The sequence below is a fragment of the Pezoporus flaviventris genome, unplaced genomic scaffold (genome assembly GCF_033815535.1).
Source record: "Pezoporus flaviventris isolate CSIRO_AGI_PZ_B2104156 unplaced genomic scaffold, CSIRO_AGI_Pfla_v1 ptg000030l, whole genome shotgun sequence".
Classification (NCBI taxonomy): domain Eukaryota; kingdom Metazoa; phylum Chordata; class Aves; order Psittaciformes; family Psittacidae; genus Pezoporus; species Pezoporus flaviventris.
In genome coordinates, this window is record NW_026892578.1 from 164139 (window position 1) to 189492 (window position 25354).

At 40.5% G+C, this 25354-nt stretch overlaps 1 long non-coding RNA gene across 3 annotated transcripts in view; it reads right to left on the reverse strand.

Annotated features, from left to right (window-relative positions):
* Positions 1-25354, reverse strand: part of LOC133272477 (uncharacterized) — a 165377-nt gene that overhangs the window by 99746 nt on the left and 40277 nt on the right. For 2 of the 3 annotated variants that reach the window (XR_009744445.1, XR_009744446.1), the window contains one exon: positions 23417-24574. The exons of the other annotated variant lie outside the window; for it this stretch is intronic. This is a non-coding gene — a long non-coding RNA (uncharacterized LOC133272477). Of the gene's footprint in view, positions 1-23416; positions 24575-25354 lie in introns of those variants that run through there. 3 annotated transcript variants of the gene reach the window in all.

The window sequence follows — 25354 nt, forward strand, 5'->3', positions numbered from 1 at the left end:
CGGAAGCCCCTGTCCTTCCGGGCAACTCCCAGTTACCCCCCACCCCGGGCATGACGTGCTGTGGTATGGAATACCTCCCCGGCTAGCCCGGGTCAGGCGCCCCGTCTCTGCTTCCTCACAGCCTCCCCTCCTCCCCGGCAGAGCATGAGCCTCACAAAGTCCTTGGTCAGGGTAAACATCACTTAGCAACAACCGAAAACATCGGCTTCACCAACGCTGTTCTCAAAACTAGAAGTCAAAACACAGCACTGCACCAGTTAACACAAAGGAAAAAACATGACTGCTACTGCTGAACCCAGGACATTATCCACCCCTTATTCCATACCATTCACGTCGTGCTCAGATCCCACATTTTCAATACACCATCGCTCTCCCACATATATACATCCATATACATACAGACCAAGAGGAAAAAAAATCATTTTCTTAGTGCATGGACCAATCCCTATAATGCTGCCGAGTCCATTCGGTCCATGATGTTCCAAGTTCATTCTCTGTTGGGATGATGGCTGGAGGGAAGTCAGGGCCAGTCGCTGGTGACCTGGAGACATCTAGTTGATGGGCTATAAAAGCATTACACAGCAGGCAACAGCATACAATTGAGTTCACTGGCTGTTTTCCCCTAATATCAAATCCCCTTGAGGTATACATCGGACTTCCCCATCTTCCCGCATTACCCACCAAGTATATCCAGGTCCCTGAGCAAAAGCAATCCCACGAGTGGGTTTGCCTTTACCTGAAGCAGGAATAACCCAGACTGTCTTCCCCAGCAAATTCTTCATATGCACCACGGGAACTCTGTCCCCCTCTACAATATGTAAAAGTTCTGACTGGGCTGGGCCAGCCCTGTTGGCAGATCCTCTGGTGTTGACCAACCAGGTGGCCTTTGGTAAATGTGTATCCCAATGCTTGAAAGTTCCCCCACCCATCGCTCTCAGTGTAGTTTTTAACAGCCCATTGTACCGTTCGATTTTCCCAGAGGCTGGTGCATGGTAGGGGATGTGATATACCCACTCAATGCCATGCTCTTTGGCCCAAATATCTATAAGGTTATTCCGGAAATGAGTCCCATTGTCTGACTCAATTCTCTCTGGGGTGCCGTGTCGCCACAAAATCTGTTTCTCAAGGCCCAGGATGGTGTTCCGGGCAGTGGCATGGGGCACAGCGTATGTTTCCAGCCACCCGGTGGTTGCTTCCACCATGGTAAGCACATGGCGCTTGCCTTGGCGGGTTGGTGGCAGTGTGATATAGTCAATCTGCCAGGCCTCCCCATATTTATACTTCAACCATCGTCCTCCATACCAAAGAGGCTTTAACCGCTTGGCTTGTTTAATTGCAGCACATGTTTCACACTCATGAATAACCTGGGCAATAGTGTCCATTGTTAAGTCCACCCCTCGGTCACGGGCCCATCTATATGTTGCATCTCTGCCCTGATGGCCTGAAGTGTCATGGGCCCACCGGGCCAAAAATAATTCACCTTTATGTTGCCAATCTAAGTCCATCTGAGCCACTTCAATCTTAGCCGCTTTATCCACTTGTTGGTTGTTCTGGTGTTCCTCAGTGGCCCGACTCTTGGGTACATGGGCATCTACATGACGTACCTTCACCACCAGATTCTGCACCCGGGCAGCAATATCTTTCCACAGTGCAGCAGCCCAGATGGGTTTACCTCTGCGTTGCCAGTTGCTCTGCTTCCATTGCTTCAACCACCCCCACAGGGCATTTGCCACCATCCATGAGTCAGTATAGAGATAAAGTACTGGCCACTTTTCTCGTTCAGCAATGTCCAGGGCCAGCTGGATGGCTTTCACCTCGGCAAATTGACTCGATTCACCCTCTCCTTCAGCAGTTTCTGCAACTTGTCGTCCAGGACTCCATACAGCTGCCTTCCATCTCCGATGCTTTCCCACAATACGGCAAGAGCCATCAGTAAACAAGGCATACTGCTTTTCACTTTCTGACAGTTTATTATATGGTGGGGCCTCTTCAGCACGCACCACCTCCTCCTCTGGTGACATTCCGAAATCTTTGCCCTCTGGCCAGTCCATGATGACTTCTAGAATGCCTGGACGACTGGGATTTCCTATTCGAGTTCATTGTGTAATTAGTGCAGCCCATTTACTCCATGTAGCATCAGTTGCATGATGTGTAGAGGAGACCCTGCCTTTGAACATCCAGCCCAGCACGGGCAGCCGGGGTGCCAGGAGGAGCTGTGCTTCAGTGCCAATCACTTCCGAAGCAGCTCGAACCCCTTCATAGGCTGCCAGTATCTCTTTCTCAGTTGGGGTATAGCTGGCCTCAGATCCTTTGTATCCCCGACTCCAAAAGCCGAGGGGTCGACCTCGAGTCTCCCCTGGAGCTTTCTGCCAGAGGCTCCAGGTAGGACCGTTCTCCCCAGCTGCAGTGTACAGCACATTTTTTACATCTGGTCCGGTTCGGACTGGTCCAAGGGCTACTGCATGAACTATCTCGCGTTTAATTTGCTCAAAGGCTTGTTGCTGCTCAGGGCCCCATTTAAAATCATTCTTCTTCCGGGTCACATGATAGAGAGGGCTTACAATCGAACTGTAATTTGGGATGTGCATTCTCCAGAACCCCACTGCACCCAAGAAAGCTTGCGTTTCTTTCTTATTAGTTGGTGGAGACATTGCTGTTATCTTGTTGATCACATCTGTGGGGATCTGTCTACGTCCATCTTGCCATTTTATTCCCAAAAATTGAATCTCCTGTGCAGGTCCCTTGACCTTACTCCGTTTTATGGCAAAACCGGCTTTCAGCAGGATTTGGATTATTTTCCTCCCTTTCTCAAAGACTTCTTCCGCTGTATCGCCCCACACAATAATGTCATCAATGTATTGCAGGTGTTCTGGAGCTTGCCCCTGTTCCAGTGCAGTCTGGATCAGTCCATGGCAAATGGTAGGGCTGTGTTTCCACCCCTGGGGCAGTCGGTTCCAAGTGAACTGGACACCCCTCCAAGTAAAAGCAAACTGGGGCCTGCACTCTGCTGCCAAAGGAATGGAGAAAAATGCATTGGCAATATCAATCGTGGCATACCACTTGGCTGCTTTTGACTCTAGTTCATACTGAAGTTCTAGCATGTCCGGTACGGCAGCACTCAATGGTGGTGTGACTTCATTCAGGCCACGATAGTCTACTGTTAGTCTCCATTCTCCATTAGACTTTCGCACTGGCCATATGGGGCTATTGAAGGGTGAGCGGGTCCTGCTGATCACCCCCTGACTCTCCAGTCTACGGATCAGCTGATGGATGGGAATCAGGGAGTCTCGGTTGGTGCGATATTGCCGCCGGTGCACTGTTGTGGTCGCAATTGGCACTTGTTGTTCTTCAACTTTCAGCAACCCCACAGCAGAGGGATCTTCTGAGAGACCAGGCAAGGTGGACAGCTGCTCAATTTCCTCAGTCTCCAAAGCAGCAATACCAAAAGCCCACCGGTACCCTTTTGGGTCTTTGAAGTACCCTCTCTTGAGGTAGTCTATGCCGAGGATGCATGGAGCCTCTGGACCAGTCACAATAGGGTGCTTTTGCCACTCCCTCCCAGTCAGGCTGATTTCAGCCTCCAGCACAGTCAACTCTTGGGATCCTCCTGTTACTCCAGAAATATAGATGGGTTCCACCCCTTGACAGCTTGATGGCATCAGGGTACACTGTGCACCGGTATCTACTAGAGCCTTATACTTCTGTGGGACTGATGTGCCAGGCCATCTGATCCACACAGTCCAGTAAATCCGATTGTCCCCTACCTCCACCTGGCTGGAGGCAGGGCCCCTCTAATGGTCGTCACAGCATTGGACACTTAAGTCGTGTTGAAAGGGATTATTCTTCGTTATCACAGGAGCTGGAGTAAAATCAGCTCTTCCACTCCATCTGGGAAACTGCTCACCAGAGACTGAAGCCGTAGCTCTCATGGGACGATCAGTCTTGGCCCTTGCTCCCCTCTTCAGTTCACTCACCCGTTCCTCCAAAGCTGAAGTAGGTTTTCCATCCCACTTTGTCATGTCTTCTCCGTGATCCAGCAGGTAAAACCATAGGGTACCCCGTGGCGTATACCTTCTGTATCTCCTCTCTTGAACAATAGGACGTCTTTTGTTAATAGCTGAGACGCGTGTTGGTACACGTGAGGAGCTGGATAAATCAGATACATCGTCCCTCAATTTGTCGAGGTCCTGGGACAGTTTTTTCACAGCTGAGATGATGGAAGGAGTGAGATTGTCTTCGAACTCTCGGAGTTTATGAACCATTTCATCCACTGTTAGTGGTACTATGTCATTCCAGGTCACTGTTGCCAATGAATGGGCATATGATGACGGTGCATTCCGTGTAAGTTTTCGCCACATGGGTCGTGTACATTCAACTTCATCTGGATCTATAGGTGTATCCCCGTTATTCGGCTTGATGTGATAGATCATCTTTACGATGGCCGATTCCCTCAGAGACTGGATGCCTTTGTCTATAGTAGTCCACTTGGCCGAACGACTCGTAACATCGTCCTTGTACGGAAACCTTTCTTTCACAGCTGCCAAGAGCCTCCTCCAAAGGCTGAGGGACTTTTTCTCTCTTGCAATTGCTTTGTCAATTCCCCCTTCTCTAGCAAGTGATCCCAGCTGCTTGGCTTCTGTACCTTCTAGTTCGTGACCATCGGCCCCATTGTCCCAGCATCGGAGTAACCAGGTGATGATGTGCTCCCCTGGTTGACGGGTAAAATCTTTTCGCATATTCCGCAGCTCGGTTGAGGTCCGAGGTCGAGAAGTTACTTCTTCTTCTTCTTCGTCATGTGAGGATGACTCCTGATCAGATTCTGGACCGGGTGGTGAATTCATTGGTTCTTCATCTCGCTTCACCCTTTTTGCCTCCTTTTTGCTTGTTCTCTTGCGTACAGGGGCAACTGATATTGGTACGAATTGGTCCTCTGGTTTGGCTGCAGTGATTATCACTGTGGTTTGAGTAGCGACTGTACTTGTTGCTGGGGGTGGTGTAGCTACCGTGCTTGGAGCTGGGGTAACCGCGCTGTCTGTTGCAGTTGAAGTTTGAGCAGCTGCTGTACTTGCCACTGGGGTAGCTGCGCAGTTCATTGCAGCCAAGGTTTGAGTAGCGACTGTCACTTTGCCCTCAAATCCGCCGACATTCTTTTCCTTTTGAAGGTGCTGAATAGTGTTGAACAAGGCCCTGTAAGCATAGGCCAAGCCCCAGCACGTTGCCGTGATTTGTCCATCTCTGGTATGGCCAGAATGACCACACACCTCATTTAAGTGTTTTACTAATTCTTCTGGATTTTGCAGTTGTTCGGTAGTGAAATTCCAAAATACTGGAGGGGCCCACTGACCTAGATACTTGCCCATACTATCCCACACACCCTGCCACTCATGGCTGTCCAGCCTCTGGGAAAGTCTCTCGGTCCTCCTACATCGTCGTTTGACCCCAGACAAGACCCAAACCTGAATCTGCTTAACTCTTGAAATCAGTAGTGGGCAAAACACACTCTGTATGCGTGTTAGCATGGTGATTCCCATCACCATCAGCAAACAAGTCTCAAGAGCATTAAAAGGCCATTTAAAAAATTCAAAACTCTCAAATGTAAATGGTCTGGGGGGACGACTAGGAGGGTAAAAGGATGTCTCCTTCACAGGTTGAGCACCTGAGAAGGAGAAAAAAGATGTGTAATTGCTAAGCACCTCCATCATATACCTCCCAAAGTATAAAGGTGGTGACCACACTGGGAACATAAACCAGATCAGTTTCATGATCAATGATTCTATTGTATTACAAGTCATTACCATAAAGTACAATGGGATAAAAACCTTAGCCCAAGCCCCACACTTGAAAAACACTAATACAGCCAATACCGGATGGACGTAAGATATGGTATACTGAAACTGTGAGATCAAGAGGAAAAACCTTGAGAGCCAATAAATCAGCATTGTGACGAGTGACTATCAATCCAGTCAGATCTGTTCTTATCTCAACCCCTCGAGCCCCACGTTGGGCGCCAAAAAGAACTGTCGTGGTTTAAACCCAGTCAGGTAACTTGTTCACTCACTCCCAGTGAGTGGTGCCAAGCTGACAACAATCAAGGTCCGTGTTCGTCTCCCCCCCCTCCCTGCACCGGGGCTCTCCCCTTCCCCGCTCCCGGAGGAACGGGGAGGAGGATCGAGAGAGTGCAACTCCTACGGGTTGAGACAAGAACAGTCCAGCAACAAATCACCACCGCTACTATCAGCTAAAACAATGATAAGGGAAAATAACAAGGGAAGAGAATACGATACCACCGGCCAAGAAAACGAGTTCCACCCGGAAGCCCCTGTCCTTCCGGGCAACTCCCAGTTACCCCCCACCCCGGGCATGACGTGCTGTGGTATGGAATACCTCCCCGGCTAGCCCGGGTCAGGCGCCCCGTCTCTGCTTCCTCACAGCCTCCCCTCCTCCCCGGCAGAGCATGAGCCTCACAAAGTCCTTGGTCAGGGTAAACATCACTTAGCAACAACCGAAAACATCGGCTTCACCAACGCTGTTCTCAAAACTAGAAGTCAAAACACAGCACTGCACCAGTTAACACAAAGGAAAAAACATGACTGCTACTGCTGAACCCAGGACATCTTGTCAACAGGAAATTAATGTGCAAAACCACTAGTCTTATATCCTTTTCTTGAAAAAGCACTTCTTTTTCTCATTTTCTCATATACTTAACGATTTCCACAAACATCTTGAATTCTCTCCTTTTTTTTTGAGATGCCTTTTTTTTTTTTTGAGAGAAAGAATGCCTCTTGAAAATAAAATGGTTCCCCCAGTAATGCTATGCCACTGTCATATACTGACATTACAATAATTTCTGTATTATTTTCTTTTGCTCTTTGATGCCTTCTGGAATGCCAAACCTCTTTTTGCATATAACTGCATCACCACTTCTCCTTTTCAGAAGGTTCTTTCATTAACTTATACTCACTGCTCTTTAAACTCATCGCTCTTTAAACTCTGAGATCTCAGTAGTTCAAATGATTCTTCCTTCAGCACACTTCAACATACTTTAACCTGCATTCATTGAATTTTACCTGCTACCATGCTGTCCTTTCACCTCACTTCAACCTCTCCAGAGCTCTCTGTGAAATCCTTTAGTGTTGATCAGCCTTTGCCGTACCCCTAAGCTCAGTGTTTGCACAGATTTTCATGTCAGGAGCTCATAAAATGGTGTCAACAGCAAAAAGCAGCTTTGGAGTATCCCAGTATTAATTACTTTTTTAATGCTAGAAAATGGAGCAGTTTCTGCTTTGCAATGCTCTGTTTTTAATCTAGCGTACTCCTGCATGGTGTTACTTTTTTGACAGTTTCCATCAAGGAGCTTGCAAAGCCACTTTCAGTAAATCCAAATACATTAGATCAATCCACTCTTTTTTTTTTTTCTTTTTTTTAACTTGAATTTTGCTGATGCACTCAAGAACTGCTTGAAGAAAAGAGTGATAGGTTATCCATTACCAAATCATGTTGCTTTGTCCCAGTCATATCATAACTAGCTAAGTGTTTTACACATTAGCATTTCAATCAGTGAAGGTCCTTGGCAGATTACTTGAGATATGACTAACTTTAAACACAGAAATCGTACCCTTGAAGCTATTTACACCCTTTAAGTTTGGCATGTGTTGAAGCCAGGATCATCAGGCTGCAGTCCTCAGCCAGTGAGCATTTTCTCTTTCCTTTTTTTTTTTTCTTTATTAATGAGAGATTGAGTCTTTTTGCTAGCAGCTGCCCCTCTTCTGGTAGAGTTTTAGTAATGACAGATATTTCTGACAACCAGAGACATCAACGCTGGAGGCAGAACTTAATTTTGCCTTATTGAGTGCTGCTTCAGTGCAGGATGGGGAGGGGAAGAGGGAAGCACTGAAGGTGGCTGTGGTCCTTGGTCTTGTGGCTGCCGGGTGGTTCTTGCTCCCTTTCTCTCTTGCAAAAAGGAGCAACCAGCAAGCTGGCCCTCCTGCAGCACAGGCACAGACCCAGCAGCCTGTAATGCCATTCTTTAACCCAAATAACCTGCTGTCCCAGGGTACTGCCCACTGTTGCTTATGACTTGAGCATGCCAGGATCTCAGCTCTTCAGTAAAAATATCAGAAGGCTCTCAACATCCCAGCACGTGGCTAAATGCCTTTCAACTCTTGTTCATTTCTGTTTTCTCTGCGTCCAATCCTCTCATTTTTTTCAACATTTTTATTTTACTACCTTTACCTCCTACAACCTGATGCATCATTTTTATGAGTGTATCTAGTGCTGTATAGGCTCACTGAGCTAGATATAAGGACTCCTCATAGTGCCTTTCCAATCACCTCAGTCCTTCTTCAGCTCTTCCTTCCTTTCCTTCTCTTCCTCTCTGTCTCCAGATGTAGCCCATCTCTATCTTTTGTGGTGGTTTAATGTTCTCTGGCAACCCGGCACTTGCTTTTGAGCAAAACCTAGTCGCTGTCTTCAGATCTCACGTGTTGCGCTCTCAGGAGTCAGTGCATCCTGGGAAGTATTGTGGACTTCTGACCTCAAGAAATCAAGAGATTGAAAGAAAGCAGTGGCCCCATGATAATCGCCAGATATAAGGAGATACTAGAATATACTTGAAGATATATTATAGAAGGCTGGAACATTTAAGGCCCAATACCCCGAAACTGAAGACTTAGAGACTGAGTCTGCAGAATGCAGATCAGACCCTTTAATTTATTTTTTACTGTATTTGTGCTCAAATTTCTAGCTAGGATTTAACTGGAAATTTAATAGAAATTTAATACTGACCCTTTAAAATTATTCACTGGCCATTTTTCGCACTAGTTTTATGAAACAGTCAAAACATTTTTCACTCCTGCTCTTAAGAATTTTTGGATCTGTAAATAGCAACATTTATTTTTATCTTCTATGAACTATTAGAAGACTTCAAGATGGGACACATATTGTGCACTGACTACAAGAAACACTGAAGCATAGAAACACTGAAGCATAGAAACACCGTATCAACCTACTGTTTCAAGAGATAGAGCCTATCATTTCAAATGTCCTTGTGCAAGAATTTTTTTCATGGTCATGGTCAGTAGGAACATGTCTGGATAGTAAAAGACAAAGGGTGAAATCTTATTAATATCAGTGGGGTCAGGGTTTCAACCAATTTGTTTCTTCATACAAACATAACCTTGTCACTACCTTTAATGTGTTGCTTTAACCACATTCAAAGCTGATGCAACTTGTTCTTTCACTATTTTTTCCCAGATGTTTGTGTATCTAACAATATCCCTTAAAGGTGCTATGTTAATATCTATGACAGTTTTGATTTTTTGAAAGTAGCATCTAATTTTAGAAAACCATTAGATAACTTAGATTGAAAGATTCACCAAGTAAATGGTACTTTATAAACCTTTCTGTCTAGAGGGGTGATTTAAATACAAGTTTCTGATTTTATTTTTACTTCACTAAGGGTTGAGAATACCATGAAAACCAAATTGATATATATATACACGAACAATGAAATAAAAACTATTTAATGGCAATATTTTGAATTTTTTCCTATAGGAAGATGTAAAATACTGTTTATTTATGTACTGCTGCTTACTGAAGGTGCATAGCATGTGAGCAAATCCTATATGTAGCTTTTATCCAGATGACACGATTTTCAAATGCCAAACACTGAGGGCTAGAAAGCAAATCAAGAACTGAAGATTTTTTTTTTAAATCTGCAATTATTTGAGTTATGGATGAATAAAATATAGGGCACATAAAAATGACGGTATGTTCTAGGCTAGTAGACTGCACAATCTGGACTTTCACAGCTACAGTATTTTCTCATGGATGTGTTACACTAAGAATACTAAAAATACCTTGATTTAAAAGGCGGAGCTGACAGAACATATAAGTAGTTCTGAAATACTCAGATACACATGAATTATATCTTCCAAAGAATTCTCTTGAAACCAAGTACAAAAGCCTTCATTCTCTACTCATATTGATTTAAATCAGAGGAAACTTCTTGGGGTGAAAACTTAGCCATATAGATACCCACAGTAGAGTTTAGGAGTGAATGGTGGCAAGGTTGGCTTGGCAGAGCCTTTAAATTCCTGGGAGCAGTCATAAAATTTTGTATATTCAATTTTGTCTTCAAGAAACTACTAATAAAGTCTCAGATATCCAAGCTGCAGAGGTATCTTGAATACTTTTGACATTTTATCTAGTAGGGGCAGCAAAGACAAAAGCTAAAATTTTGGTTCCTTCATTAAAACAGCCAAAGCCATGAGCAGATAAGGTCCATTTGAGGATACCTACACTTCTATATTAAGAAAGGACAAGAACCAGCTCAGAAATGGGTATCTTGGTCTTTTATTGGGCTGATTTTCCCATTACTTCTTATTTTCAGCCATGTTTTCAGCAGGCTTTGCACCCTCAGACATCCCCATTGTGCCAAACCTTATGACATGCCATGTGCGTGGTCACTTTCATGGTACAGCACTCACCAGCCTTGTTGGCTCCAGCACAATTCTGTATGATGTCAGACTCTTTAAACTAAAATAAAGAGAAGCTTTATGGTCATGAAGACATTGTATGGAGCCAGGGTCAAGAACTATTACTTCACAGACCCCCACCTGCTCTAGATAGGATTAGACTGAAGTAACATGAAAGCCAGCCAGTGCCACACAGACTACTGCTTACAGTTTCTAGGGGCAGATATTTTCCTTCGGTTTTCAGATTCTAAACTAAAATGAAGATTACCTTGATTTAGAAAGTTAATGCAAATCATGTGAAAGGAATATATTCTGACTCTTTGTGTTATTATAATACAGTTCCACTTCCTGTAAAATGCAAGTTAACTAACCTGGTATGCTGTTAGGATCTCAACTACAACAGAGACAAATGGCACTTAGGTGGCAAAAAGATGCCCAAGGTCATTCATTACTGTAAGACAGTTGTTAAATAGCACTGACAGAAACAGGAGTATTCAGAAATTGCTTACAATCCCAGCTGAATGTGACACTTTTGGAGCCATGCCTCTTGCTAAACTTGCCATTCCTACTTTCTATGGAGGCTCTGACACCTATGACATATCAGTTTAGTTATATGCACAATTGAGTTAATTCATGCTAGCTAATAAGCATTATGCAATTTGTGCATTTTTAATGCAGAATGCTTCCATCACTAATAACCATCGCTAATAACCTCCTCTTCAGTGCAGGAAAGTGAAGATCCTCCTGTGTTTAGGATTAAATTTTATCTCATAACTTTAGCTGTCAAGTTTAAGCTACTCACCACAGACTCCCTTTATAGTCACTGGAGAGAGATAGGCATCTCCAAAGGGCGATTCCTTCCATCTCTCTTCAATACCTGTCTTCAGATGGGATGAATCACCCTCTGCAGGTGCCTATCTCTCTTCATTGTCTAGAGACAAAGTCAAGCTGACTTTAACTTATAGACATCTAACAGAGACTTCTAACTTATAGATAGTGAAAGTGAAATGAATCCCACCATCAGTGTACTGTACTTTCAGTAGTTCTCTGCTTGGTGTAAAGATTGAAGGAAGATTTCTTGAAGTGCAAGCATGATTTTATTGCTGCTGGTAGGAATGCTTTGCTTTCTTCCCCTGCTTCCCTGAAATGCTGACAGCTCTGATGTTGATAATGGAGCACCAGCAGAGCTTCAGCAGTTTGCAGAAAAAAAGAAAGTTATGTAATTTTTTGAGGTGCTATCTGCAGTCTGCGAAGAATTTGGCCTAAAACTGTCTGAAGCTGGGATAATTGTCCATGTTAAATAGTTTAATTTCTGGATGATATATCCATGATTAGAATTAAAAAAAAGAATAAAAAATTCTAACCTGTTTCATTTGCTGTATTAAGTATCTTAATTTGTTCCTAATATTCTTGATTAGGCCAATTTGAAAATTTCAGCACATCATTTTCAAGTGTGAATTTAGGGAGAGAAAGTTCTGCAATCTATTTCATTAATACTTCAGTTATAAAAAGCACCCCACATATCCTTGTGTGGCGATAATGCAACATTTCATGAATCAGACAAAGAATTTTGACGTTGATAAATTGAATGGCTGCATGATCTATCACTTGACACTTTCCCAGCACTTATGCATGGCCTGGGTTTATCCTTGTTTTTTTTCCAAACCTGCACAAGTCCGTGTATATGTAAAAAAAAAAAAAAAAAGCCTTTTTATTTGAGAAATTACTTCAAACAGATATATGAATAGTAGTCTATATATGAAAGGAAAGACACTTTATGGTGTTGCCAAGACTTGTGATTTAATCATGCATTTTGCAACAATCAGTATTTTTAGTGCCTTAGCTTCAAAAATCCTGTTATTACCTGATAATCACAGTTTTTATTAAGGAAAAAAAATAATCCATTCCTAGTAGTCTGGACTGCAGAGAAAAGTTCAAAAATACTAACTGTAACAGCTCAAATCAAGAAGGTGACAAATGAAAAGAAGCAATTAATGTAACACTTTATAATTTTTTGGAGGCCTGACATGACTTTTTTTTCCCCTCCAGCTAAAGTACAAATTTCCCATAGGATTTTCTTTTCAGGATCACAGTTCTTGACGAGGTTGAAGTAAGACACATGACTGTGTGATCCATTTCATGCCTGCCCAATGGGTCAAACTAAACTGTATGCATCCCTTTAGGTCTATTTTTTCCAAGACAGTGATCTTTCTGGATGGCTAAACTTGAACAGGAATTCATGGGGCTTTGTGAGAACCTGGACATTGAGATTGTCTCAAACACCACTTGCATTCCATAGTGTAAGAATCAGACAGGAAACTGAGCTTGTTTCAGGCACCATTTGCATTTGACCATGGGAGGCCTTGAGCGTAAACAAAGCAAATAACAAGAATGCTGGCTCTCCATAGGCCATAGATAGGCTTGTTCTGACCTCTTTGTGCGAAGCTAATAAGCCCCACAGGAATGTGAAACGAGGACTCAAGGATGAGCTGACTCAGAGGATGGAGTTGGAAAGCAGATGCCACAATATGAGGGATAATGACCACCCAGAGGTCCCCCAGAGAACTTCAGCTTTGGAACTGCGCATGTACTCACTAAACTAAGATCAGTATTATCATAGCCATACTTCTCTATGCTTTGTATACAAACTGTGGGCAACACTGCAAAAGAACATGAACACAAAAGTGCAGGGCTCAGGTCAGAGGGAGAACTCCCACCACTTGATGATACCCTGGGTGAAAAGGACTGGATCCACAGGTGGTGATACTTCTCTGTCTCATTCTCTCCCTTTCTTTTTCTTCGCCTCTCCTCCCTTTTTCATTGAACAGTGACTAGATCTAAGCAAAAAACGTGTGGCATGGGACTTGTTGATCCAGTTAAAGTAATAATTGTTGAGTTATTATATATAACCACATGCCTTGCATTTTGTATTAAATCATAAAACTGATTGGCTGGTGTTGTTTCACTTTAATTCAGTACAAGGGTACCATGAACTTGGTCACTGGTCCCAGAGGGAGGGAGGTCATCCTAAATACTCCTTTCTCCTCTCCTCTCCTCTCCTCTCCTCTCCTCTCCTCTCCTCTCCTCTCCTCTCCTAAAAAACCCCAACATTCTTACTTCAGAATGAAAGGGATTCAGGTGAGTAAACACACAAGTTTTGTACTTTTTGAGATATGCCCAGGATGTCTGGACTGGCTGACCTAACACAGGGGATTCATTCCCTCCTGGAGCAGGCAAGAATACTCTCTTCTGTGTAAATTAGCACAAGACCACTCAAATGTCCTTCAGAGTGTCTCTACCTGGAACCGTTCCGGTACAACTACTCTGCATTAAAACAACCTACAACATTATACCTTATTCTGGAATAATTTTTTGTGTAAGCTATCATCCTAAATTGCCTGCCACAGACAGCTTGGTTAACAACCTAATCAAGGTTTGCCTCAAGACGTTATTCAGAATCATTAACAATAGAAAGGAGAAGCTAATAGGCATCTGCTCTGGGCTGTGCATGGAAATGCTGGCGACGCTTTTTGGGAACAAAAGTTGGGACTGTCTATGTGTAAATTGCATTGGTTTAACTAAGAACAGAATTTAAAATCAATGCAATTAAAATAGTAAAATAGGTTGTCAGCTCTTTTAAATGAATATAAGCCTGACAGAACTTGGTTTAACCTATATTGAGTTGAAAGTAAACCAAAATAAGCTGCTTGTAACCCAACTTTATTATGTCTACATAGAGTTTGCAATGAATTAATGGAACTGATTTTAAATCGATTTAAGTCAAAACAATGCTAGATCTGTGTACAGACAAAAGTTTAATTGGAAAATGATTTATTAAATATGGATAATGCAGCCAATAGTGGGGAATATAAGAGAGAAGGAAATCAGAATCAGGACATAATGAAAAAACCTGAATGGATGTGTGCATGCAGCATTGTGCAGTATTCAGATACATAAATAAAAGGAAGAATATTTTGATTGTAGCCACTTCCTTACATAGCATAAGGTCCCCACACATCAATATGCATTACTAGATATGGAAGCAGACGTATAAACATGCCAAAAGGATGGAAGTTGAAAGGAGATACACATGGAAAGGGTCTAAACCATAAAAAAAGGACTCATGTCCTTAATGGCAAAGAAACAAGAATGCCACCTGGAATACTACTGCGCAAACAGCAAATACAGCAGAACAGATTATAAAACCCAGTATTTTTTATCTTCACTTCTCAAAGGTCTTCTCCTGCTAGCATTCGGGAAGGGAAAAATAACTCAAGGTCTTTTCCTGGTACTGTTTGAGATTAGAGCTGTTTTATTATCCAGAGCACCTCAAAAAAAATTGAAGATGTTCTCAGCACAATATAAAAATTAGTCATGAAAACTATAAATGCTCTTTTGACTTGAGAAGGGAATCACTTCATAATTTACACTATCTCTACTTGAGAAGAGAACTACTTCACTACTCATGAGTTATTGGTTTCCCCGTCTTCATTAAGCATTCTTTGTCTGTATTTCTATTTATTTAGTGCATGTTCTTCCCACTCCCTTGTCAATGCCCTTAGATACAAGGGATATGTTTGAGACTCAGTGCACAAAGAACTTTCATTTTGATACACAGCAAATTAGAGGCACTGCACATGCATGTATATGTGGTGTAACAGACTATTAACCTCTAATGTGGACTCATCCTCCTTGGATAATTTTTTGCCCACATTCCACCGCTATTTTCTAACATTCGCAAAACAATTAATTCATCTCTTGGAAGAAGTGCTTTGCAGAATTTATTGGTGACGATATATGTGAAAGAGGATATGTTGAAACGAAATCTGAAGTACTGTCATTGTTGACAGGAAGCTGAGTGATGTGAATTGTGTACAGTATATACAGAAACGTGGTTGCCCTATAAATTTTTCTGTCTCTAAACAAAGACAAAAATAGGTATAACTAGCCTGATACTGTTTAGTTATGTAACAGATTGAGGGTTTGGGTTTTAGTCACTGAAAATGTGATAAACAACATTGTGCATTAATGCAGAAAACAGATTGAGCTTTTTAATGGTACATCAAATAAGACTTTATTAGCATCTATTAGGTTCAACCCAAAGCCCGGGAAATAGCATTAATGAGCATCATATATCAGTCTGTCTGTTATTAGATAACATTATCCCTTAAAACTAGCAAGTCATATAGTACTTTATACTTTTTACCTTTATCTTTAGAATTAGCTGCTGACATCCTCTCCTGTTACACTGGCCTTACTATTAGTAATAGTGAACCAATTTATAAACCCATTAGTGACACTTTTTCCCGAAGATAAAAACAGTCAAAATTATCTGGCAGCAATTAATCTTAATGGCTGTATGCAGTAAACAGCAATGGGCTAATTCCAGCTCTGTCAGCCCCATCAAACAATCCCACATTAGGCAGCTTTTCACTGATCCATTAAGCATATTCAGAACAACAACAAATTCAATGCTGAAGGCATATGCACTAAACATTACAACAGTGATCTTCTGAAGCCATCATTATCTCTTAAATAGTACTTCCCCCATGTATTATCATTATGCTGTACATTAGAAATACTTTGATTAAACTCCCTTAATTCATAACAGCCAGCTGCAGACCATTTATGCAGTTAATCTCAACACAACAGCTATTGAGGAAATATAACAAATGAAGGCTGTAAACTGGAAGTCATTACTACGAAAGATACTGGTTTCCTAGCCCTCTCAGTGCAAAGTGCATGGCAAGATTGTACTTCAGGATGACAGTAATGCAGACTGAAACCACTAATGACCTTCCATATGCCCTGCAATGTGCAGCAGGAGTTGTTGCTGTAAAGGTGTGTGCAGGAGCGACCTGACAAACTGCCAGCAGGAATGGCAAAAACATCCAGGAAACCCTTGTCCACAGGACCAAAATACCAGGCGAGACCCCGCTTGCAAACCGCAGCCTCTCCATGGGTTTGCTGGCCTCATGGGGAGCTCACAGCAATCTGTGTCTGTGAAAGAGCAGTTCTGACTTCTTTCTCTATCAAGCTCGAGTTAGTAGCAATGACATTTTGAAAGACTACAGACCTTTCCTTTCCTACAAGTAATAGCTGTTTTGAGAATTTTTATTAGACCATTTTCTCTTTAAGGTATAATGGATATGGTGTGGCAAGAAAATTTGCATAACGCTTTCCATGATGATGTAAACAAAACAATATTATCAGGATGGGAAGGAAAACTGTAGGTAGTTTATATTTCCACTCTGACCTGAAATTCACATGAGGTACCCTCATTTAATAACATGAAAATGTTAAATAGATAAAAGTTGATGGTATTTTCTCAAGTTTTCATCAAATGTATTCCATTTAAAAACTGTATTAAAAATTCACTCAGAAGGGTTCATGCTGTATGTTAGGGAAAAACGGGAGCTAAATTCATGTAACTAATCTAGATTATACCTTTTCTTAATTTAAAAAATACTCCAAGAAATCTGTGGGATCTGGGTACAAAAAACACTTTCACAAATTCTTTACTTGTCAAGTGTTAAAGAAACCATAAAAATATTAGTGAATAAGGTCTATGTGTTTTACAGTTCTTCACCAAATATAAATAGTTTATTTGATTTTAAAGATATAAACCACAGACACAGTGTCTACCTTGCAATGAAATGATCAAATAAATAAAACTTCAATTTGGCATGAGCCTAGCTGCCAGTTCTGATCTTAGTTCCAGTTAAGTCCAGCTCACTGGAAGGTGGAATGCAAAACCTCCGCAGCACCTTCAGGACCCGCACTGAGAAGCAGGCAATGGCATACAAGAGACAACAACACTCTTTAAAGGCTAGAAGAATCAACTTCCTGATACTTTGGTTAAAATGAGGTGAAAAGTCTTGCTACAAGTCCAGTTTTGTGCTTCTATTACTTTTTAAAGCTCATGTGCTGCTAGAACATGTGAGGCTGCAGCTCTACACCATTTTCTCTGTGAGCAACCTTCACAACCTGGCGCTGCATACACCTAAGCACAGCAACACATAAGCACAGCAACACAAGATACACTGGCTTGCTTGTAAACAAAGGGATTCAACACAGCCACTTTTCAGACGGGTGCTCATGTGTAGCCTTCCCTCTGTGTGGGCAGGCAGACCTGCATACCATGTTACATGATGTGCCCTGCTTATGCAGCAAGTGTACTTTGTGAATTTGGAAAGATACGTTCTGTCCTAACCAGAAACTTCTTGCAGGCTATGTGATAGTAATCTCCTTTTCAGAGGGATAAGAATGCACTTGAACTTCAGATACAGATTTCAAACATAGGCACTCTTCCTACCACCACAGCACCTTGCCATGTGATCTTTATGTCTCTGTGCCTTGGTTTCCCTTCTTTATAATGTTGATAAGGTTACTTTTCCATATGGAAGAACTGTTGCCACAACTAGCTGGTAAGTGGTACAGTGCTTCCAAGGTCTTTGATCTGAAAGATGAACAGAAAAAAGATTGCTAGATCACTTACACTAAGATGTTCTGCTTCTTGACTATCAAGGCTGGCTCCCATCATTAGAGTTATGTAGGACCTTTAGCCATCAAGAAGCCTGTCTATACCACAGAGTTACCCTGGATCTTTACAAAACCAGCACTGCCTCCCAGTAGGTCTGACCAGCTTCTGAGATTATGGGAATGAGCAGAAATTTCTGTGGCCCATGAAAAAGGCAGGTGCTGAGCACTCAGGAGCTGTATCCTGACCTCCAACCTTCACTACCATCACAATAAGCAACCTGCTTTTTAACCAGCAACAGTAGATAGATCAGTTTCAGGAAATTATTTCTCCATGTCATTTTTATTCATGCTGTTCTAGAGCAAATTGGATGACAAGCTTTGAAAGTACATGAAGTGAACTTTACCTTATTTTGAGTGATCTGGAAATAACAAGAAAAGCATTTGGAAGCCAAAGCTGGTTCCTTAACCCAGTCGAAAAAGTTGAGTAATTAATTTTTTTTCTTACACAGAAGCATTTCTAGGTACAAAAGCTTCAGGCAACAGGGAATATTAGACACCTTCTTGAAAATCAAGTCCCCATAAGAGTCTGGGCACTAAGGAGCAAGGCGTCATCTGACCAAGGATTTCCAAGACTGAAAAATTTCATTTAGGTGCCTAAATACAGTGGAAGTTTCTTACTGAACAGAATTGCCAATGTCACAAATGCAGTTTATATGTTTTACATATATGAGCTATTAATTTGGGAAAAGTAGCTTTTCCCAAACTTAAAGAGAGACTGGGTCACCATCCTTTCCAGCAGGCAGAAAGATATGTGATAGGATGTGACAATTACAACTTCCAAAGTGTTCCTGAGCTGTCTTTGTCCAGTTTCAAGATTTTCTTCCTTTCTTAGTATTTATTTCCTTAAAAGATATGGAAAAAGCCATAAAAACTATATTTTCAACAATTTATTTTAATTTTCAAGATATGATTTGCTTGGATTTAAGCAAATCCAAGTAGAGAAGTGCTAATGTTCAGAACAAAGCAGATCTGTGTACTCTTCTAACCCAGAAAGAGGAGCAACAGAATTTGTCGCCTCATGGTGGGCCCAATTCTGGGGAGTACTGAGTAGTGGATACTCTGCAGATGACAAAGCAGTACAGGCAAGAATGAAAAATTATTCCCAGTGCTACTTGCTCACCCCAGTGCAAAAATTTCACTTAGTAGCAGTTTTACCAGGCAATACTTTTTCTTTTGGCTCAGGCTTCTTTTGACTGAGTGCAGAATATATGGCTATGTATATATACTTCAGATGCAGTAACAGGGGGCTACTCTGCTTACTTTCCAAGGACCATTTACGAATCTTGAATTTAGCTAACCAAGCAGTGTAGCAGGGAGTTTATAAAGATTCCCATAATTCTGCCTAACATGCGATCCAAGCACAGAGCTCCTACTGTACCAGTAAGAATTTGGGACGAAAGAGAAAATATATACTTACTAAGCTGCTTTTAGGAAAGTGATGGTGTTAATTGCAGATGAATTTTATAGATGGATTTTATTTTAAATCATGGACGTTGTTGTTTCTTAGTTTGACAGTGTGTGAACTGTCAAATGTGAAACTACCTGTGTAATGTGTCCTAGTTTTTTACAAAGGGAATATAATATCGATGAGAACCACAATATAGTTTGGTCATACTATGGCATATTTTTCCTATTATCACCAAGTTTCAAAGCAGTCAAACCTGATTTTGAAAGCAGGAATATTTTTTCTCTTTGGTGTTAGCTAACTTTAGGTCACTCAACAGTGATAAAGAACTTTGATAATTTTCAACCAATTTTACTGATAAAATTCCAAAGGTGTGACTTTGACCAGCCAGCTCAGGACTACAGTGCCACATGCATAAAATTGGAGTGGACTGCTCATAAAATTATTGCTATTCATGGCATTAATAGGTAGCAGAAGAATGTGAGTTATGAGTTAACAGAATGTGTCTCTACTAAGAGACAACAGAGAAGAAGAATATGTTGCAGGTTTTACTTTAATCACTTGTTTTATTTTATTCACTTATGCAAGTTCCTTTATGCATGAAAATTTCTGATGTAAAAAAATCAGTCTCTCTGACAGAGAATCTGGAATTGTCCAATTTTATTCCCTCCCCCCCCCCCCCCCCCAGTTCTTCAATCCCTTTATACATTTGGGAGAATTTCCACATAAGTTTCTTTTTTCTTCAGTAGGACTATTAATGTGTGCAAACTTTAATTGGGTCCAAATATAAGCTCTGTGCGCTGGCAGAATGTTAGGAATTCAAGTCTAATGAGTGGTCAGATAGTGCACCAAAGTAATTCTAGAAATCATAGAAATCATACTGATTTATAGAAAGCAGTGCTAGGGAGTGTAGAGTTCCATGTCTTAGGGACAGAATATAAGCAATGAAACGGAGAAATGGTTTTCAACCTTTCTGAATTTGCAGACCCTATTCTACTTTCTTAAGTAAGTTTGCCATCTTGTCTTGAATCTGCCTTATTAATTATCTGGTTACATATATGGAAATACCAAAAAAAAAAATGGAGAAGTAATTTCATTGAATTTCATTATATCTCTTCTAAGAAAAATTGTATTTCATGAAGGAAAGAAAAGGAATAAAACAATTATTCCATTCATATACAAAGTGTCAGTAATTTATAACCAATTTATCAATGACCACACAGCTGCACTCACTGTAGTTTAAGGAAAAAAAAAGCAGCTCATATAATGCTTACATAGTCTCTGAAAGCATAGCATCTTAATAAAGGAAGAGGAAGCCACCGGAGTAATTAGAAAGGTATATTGTATTGCATATAATGGCAGAAGAATGTTTGTATTATAGTCCAACACATCATTAAGGATACAATTGTTATTTAATGTGGCACAATCATCTTTCTACTCTTCATGAAATCCACTTAAGTAATTACTTTTCTTAGCTCATTGGCTCTATGAACTGACAGTTTAGGAAAGTGCTATGTTGAAAGAAATCCTGAATCTCCATTTTTATAATACCCTACCTCTTTTTAATCCTGACTCTTACATCTTACCTGGAATGGCCATCTTCGTGATTGAAAAACTGGTGAGGAGACTGGGGAGGAGGGAGGAAAGGAGTACTAAAAGCTTTCAAAGCTGCCTTAAAAAGTTAAAATATTAAATGAAAAGCCCAGATTCCTTTTCTGTGCAGTATATCCCTTTTCCTTGGTCTTGTTTATGGAACTCACACATATAAATATATAAATATAAACCAAATTAACTGATCTGTTTTTATGCTATTTAGTCATTTTTGTATCTGTTAGTAGCAGAACACTAATGCAGCAGTGCAGCACCTTGAGTTGTTCCTAATCTGTTTTTAAGAGGAATAGTTTTGCAAAGCATATTTTTCAAGTTTTGGGAGAATACTGTCTTACAAAATTTAGTGTGAAACATTAAATAATCTCTTACTTCTTTATTTTCTAACAATTTTTCATTTATGACCCCAATAATATACGGGAGCAGACAAACATCATCTATACACTCAAAGCTCATTCATTTTTTTTTTTCCTGTCATGCATATTTTAATATAAAGTTCAAGACCATTCTGCAGAGCAAGCCCAGCATTCAGCAGACACGGGACTGGAGTGCAACATTTAAATTGCCCATGCTTTTTCTTTTTTTTTTTGGCATTTTAAACTTTAAGCTCTCTTTCAAAGGATGTTGTAGTTTTCGTGTTTACTAGCATTACAACAAGGTAAGTCTGAAATACCTTTATCTTATTTGGTAGATCTGTGTTTGATGCTCTTTGTTTGAATGGAAGTGCCAGCTGTATTTTACTTTATTATATAAAAAAGTTTCAGAATTTAATTAAGGGTCAAGTACCCGCAGTAGATAAATGCAACAGCTAAAGCATATTTCTGATCTCTCTGAAGACTGCAATCATGAAAATTATTATCATTGAGTAAAACTGATCTCAATGATGGTGACTGGTAGATGGAATCTGTGTTAGTCAGCCATAATTTACATAATAATGGGTTCCGAGTTTTCATCAGCACCTTTTGTTTGTACAGTGCTTACTGCTACAGTAAATTGTCAAAATGTCATTCCTATCCAATCAGCCAGAAAATATCAACAGTAAACAAGGCACAAGAAGAAATTCTCTGATTAAAAGTGTGGCGGAGAAAACAGTAAAAGGGGCCACTGTAATAGTTGTAGCCACCTTATTCTGATATTTTCAACAACACTGCTGAACAACTTAGGAAGCAATGCCATAGAGGGGGTGATGTCATTAGAAGAATCTCAGCAACCAATTAGATAACTGGTTTGTTTACACTTGTATTTGTCATTACCTGTTTATTTCCTTTTCCATGTGACAATCTATTTCACTTCTTGAGGCAAAACAGACTCGGCTAAAAAGTTACTTTCACTATGGGCTGGGTATCCACAGATCTACAAGAACAGTGCCCAAAAGTGACTTAATCAAGGAAAACACTTGAGTCTTAAATACAGATGCCAGCCCAAATAAATCTCTTCTCTCCCTAACAAACACACAAAGCCTGATAGTATTTAAGTGGAAATGAATTCAGCGTAACTTTCTGCCACCCTCTAAAATTCACAGGAGTGCAAGGAGAAGAGGAGCATGAATTAGTCACAGTGTAGGCTTTATAGCCATCACACTTTTATACTATATTAGAATTAAAAGTTTCACATTGTGTTTGAAATAAAAATGAATAAAGTGGCATCCTGCCAATGAGAACCAGAAGCTACCCTTGTGTGGAACTGAAACATTTGGCTCATATAGTACTTTATTTTTGAGAAATGACAAGTTATATAAATGTATCTTTAAAACAGAAAGGCATAAACTTAAAAAAAGTTTCTTTGTGTCGTGGTTCAGAAAGGTTGACAGAGTCATAGCCTGTATATAAACAGAACAAAAACCAATAAGCATTCCTCAAGGAGGGCGTCCGGCACTGTGCTCTTAAAAATCTTCAAATAGGAAGTGATCATGTAGTTGAGTCACTACAGAAAAGACTCACGGTACCTTCTTTTGGAAATAAAGAAGAGTTTTAAAATCTATTGAAACTAAGTGTTGACATAAGGAAATTATTTTGTAGAGCTTACAGATTTCTTTACCATTCACTTTATTTTACTTGGCTACTTTTAATTTTTTTCCACTCCTTCTCTTTGAAAATCTTGCTTTGTCCAAGCCCTTTCGATTAAGCAGCTTGCCTGAATGAAAGCAATGTGATGATGTAGCGGTGCATCAATAAACAGGGTGCCTCTCAAAGCAGGACAGAATGCTAAGAGATAGGGCTGATCAGCAGTAATTACTCTGACACTTCATGCAGTACAGGGAATTAACTCCTAGGACTTTGGGGCGAATTGAGAAGTAGTAGCTGATGTTCCACACTGTGAATGCCTCAGTTCCTTAGCCCATTGTGAGTTTAAATGGAGATGGGAATTCACTATATACAGGGAGGGATTTTTCTTTTTTCTCCCCCAAGTTAGGAACGTGAAGCAGAGTGCAGAAAATAGAAATAATTTGGGATGCTGAGCAGGCTGCATTTCCATTTTTTTGTTAAGGTCTTTACAGTCATTTTCCATTAAAACACAAAAAAAAAATCAATAAAGGGATGCCGGCAGCAACCGTGTTTATGGCAATGCACCCATCATGTTGAGGAAGACACCCATATGCCAAGTTAAGGAAGTGGAATTGCTCTAAGGCAGACCTGCAGAAACTAAGGTACACAAAAACACATAGCAGGAGGGGAAATACAGCTAAAAAGGCAACTAGTTAGCAGCTGCCACTATGACCTTTAACTGCATCCATGGTAACTGGGCTAAAGATGGAGCTCCATTTTATTATTCTCACACCCACAATGTTAAGCCTGTGAATCCCATTGCAATTTAATGGCTGAAATCAGAAGGCAGATCTGTGTTCATTGGACCAGTGCCGACATCCTCTTAGCTAATGAGTGCAATAAACATTTTCATGCCAGGAAACCAATGCAAGTGGAAATATTATGCCATGCAGAAATCTATCCCCCAAACACAAAGAAATGGTCAGTGAAGTCAGTCCTTTATGATCATTTGAGTATACTGTAATTTTTCAGGTTTTAGGCCACGCATCTTTGAAGCAGGAAGATATTTAACTCATATATTCTTTAATACTGTGGCATGCAACTGCATTCACTTTTTATTAAGGATCACTTTTTATTAAGAATGGGAAGAGTTATGTATTCCAGAGTTAATGATGATAGCTGCCTCTAATTATTTTCCTAAAGGAATCTTATGGTTTTAAATAGTATTTTTTCTTTCATGCATCTAAAATGTATTTCATCTATTTGCAGGCTATGTACTGTACCACCAGCTAAGCAAAAAGCCAGTAAACAGCAAACTGTTTCAACAAGAAAGAGGGCTTTGTTCTAACTTTTGTTGCGATTGTAATTTGACTCATACAGTTTTTCTTAAGAATCAGTGACAAAAGTGTCATATCTTTGTCATGTGAGCTGAAAACAAGACATATATCATCCTTACTTGGGTGGAAGAGCCAGAGCAATGACAACGGCAGTTAAAAGGCCCGGTGCTGGATGTGTCTTTGAATACTGAAGTACTTCCACCTCTAAAGTTCTGTGGTAACCTGTAAAATCAATAATGAGAGGTATGGAGTGGAGCTAACATTTGATTTGTAAGCCTTTACCTGGAAAAAACAGTACAGCTGAAGAGTAGCCATTAGTATTTTAAAAATTGTAAATATAGTGATTTAGCCACATTGAGCCATTCAGTCATTATCTGTCTTACCCCCCAACCTCCCTTAAAGAAGCACTGTTGTTCCAATAACACAACACACCAGGGTGAAGAAGGAAACTGAATGCATAAATGTGCAGCTGGGAAATGAAGGTCACCAAAATCTCCTTGAACTCTTGGGTAAACCCACTATATTTGTTTCAGTGCAGTGCAGTCAAAGACATAAAACTACATTAGTACATTCATAAAGAGCATTATGTGAAATATCCCTGCCTCTCACAGACAACTTCCTCCGTCATCTTAAAATACTCAGAATTTTATTTTTGTTAAAATCTTAGCCTGGCATAAGGAGAGAGGGCTTAATGACTTCCCCTGACAAGAACTACATGTATTTTTTTTTTTTTTCTTCTTATGGAATATTGCCAAATATCCTTTGTAATAAAAAGCTTGAACTATTTTGCTAACAGAAGCCGCTTGTTCTGGTAACTGTAAAGGTCAGACAGAAAATAATTTTGTGTTTCTTATCTCTTAAAATAATGTCACTTTTTATCATTATGGTAACATTTTTGGACAACAAAAAAAAGAGAAAACAGAAGATGTGATACCCCAGACCACCAGATACACAATTTTTTAAAAGACATTAGGTTAAAAAAGCTGTTAGCCAATTATACCA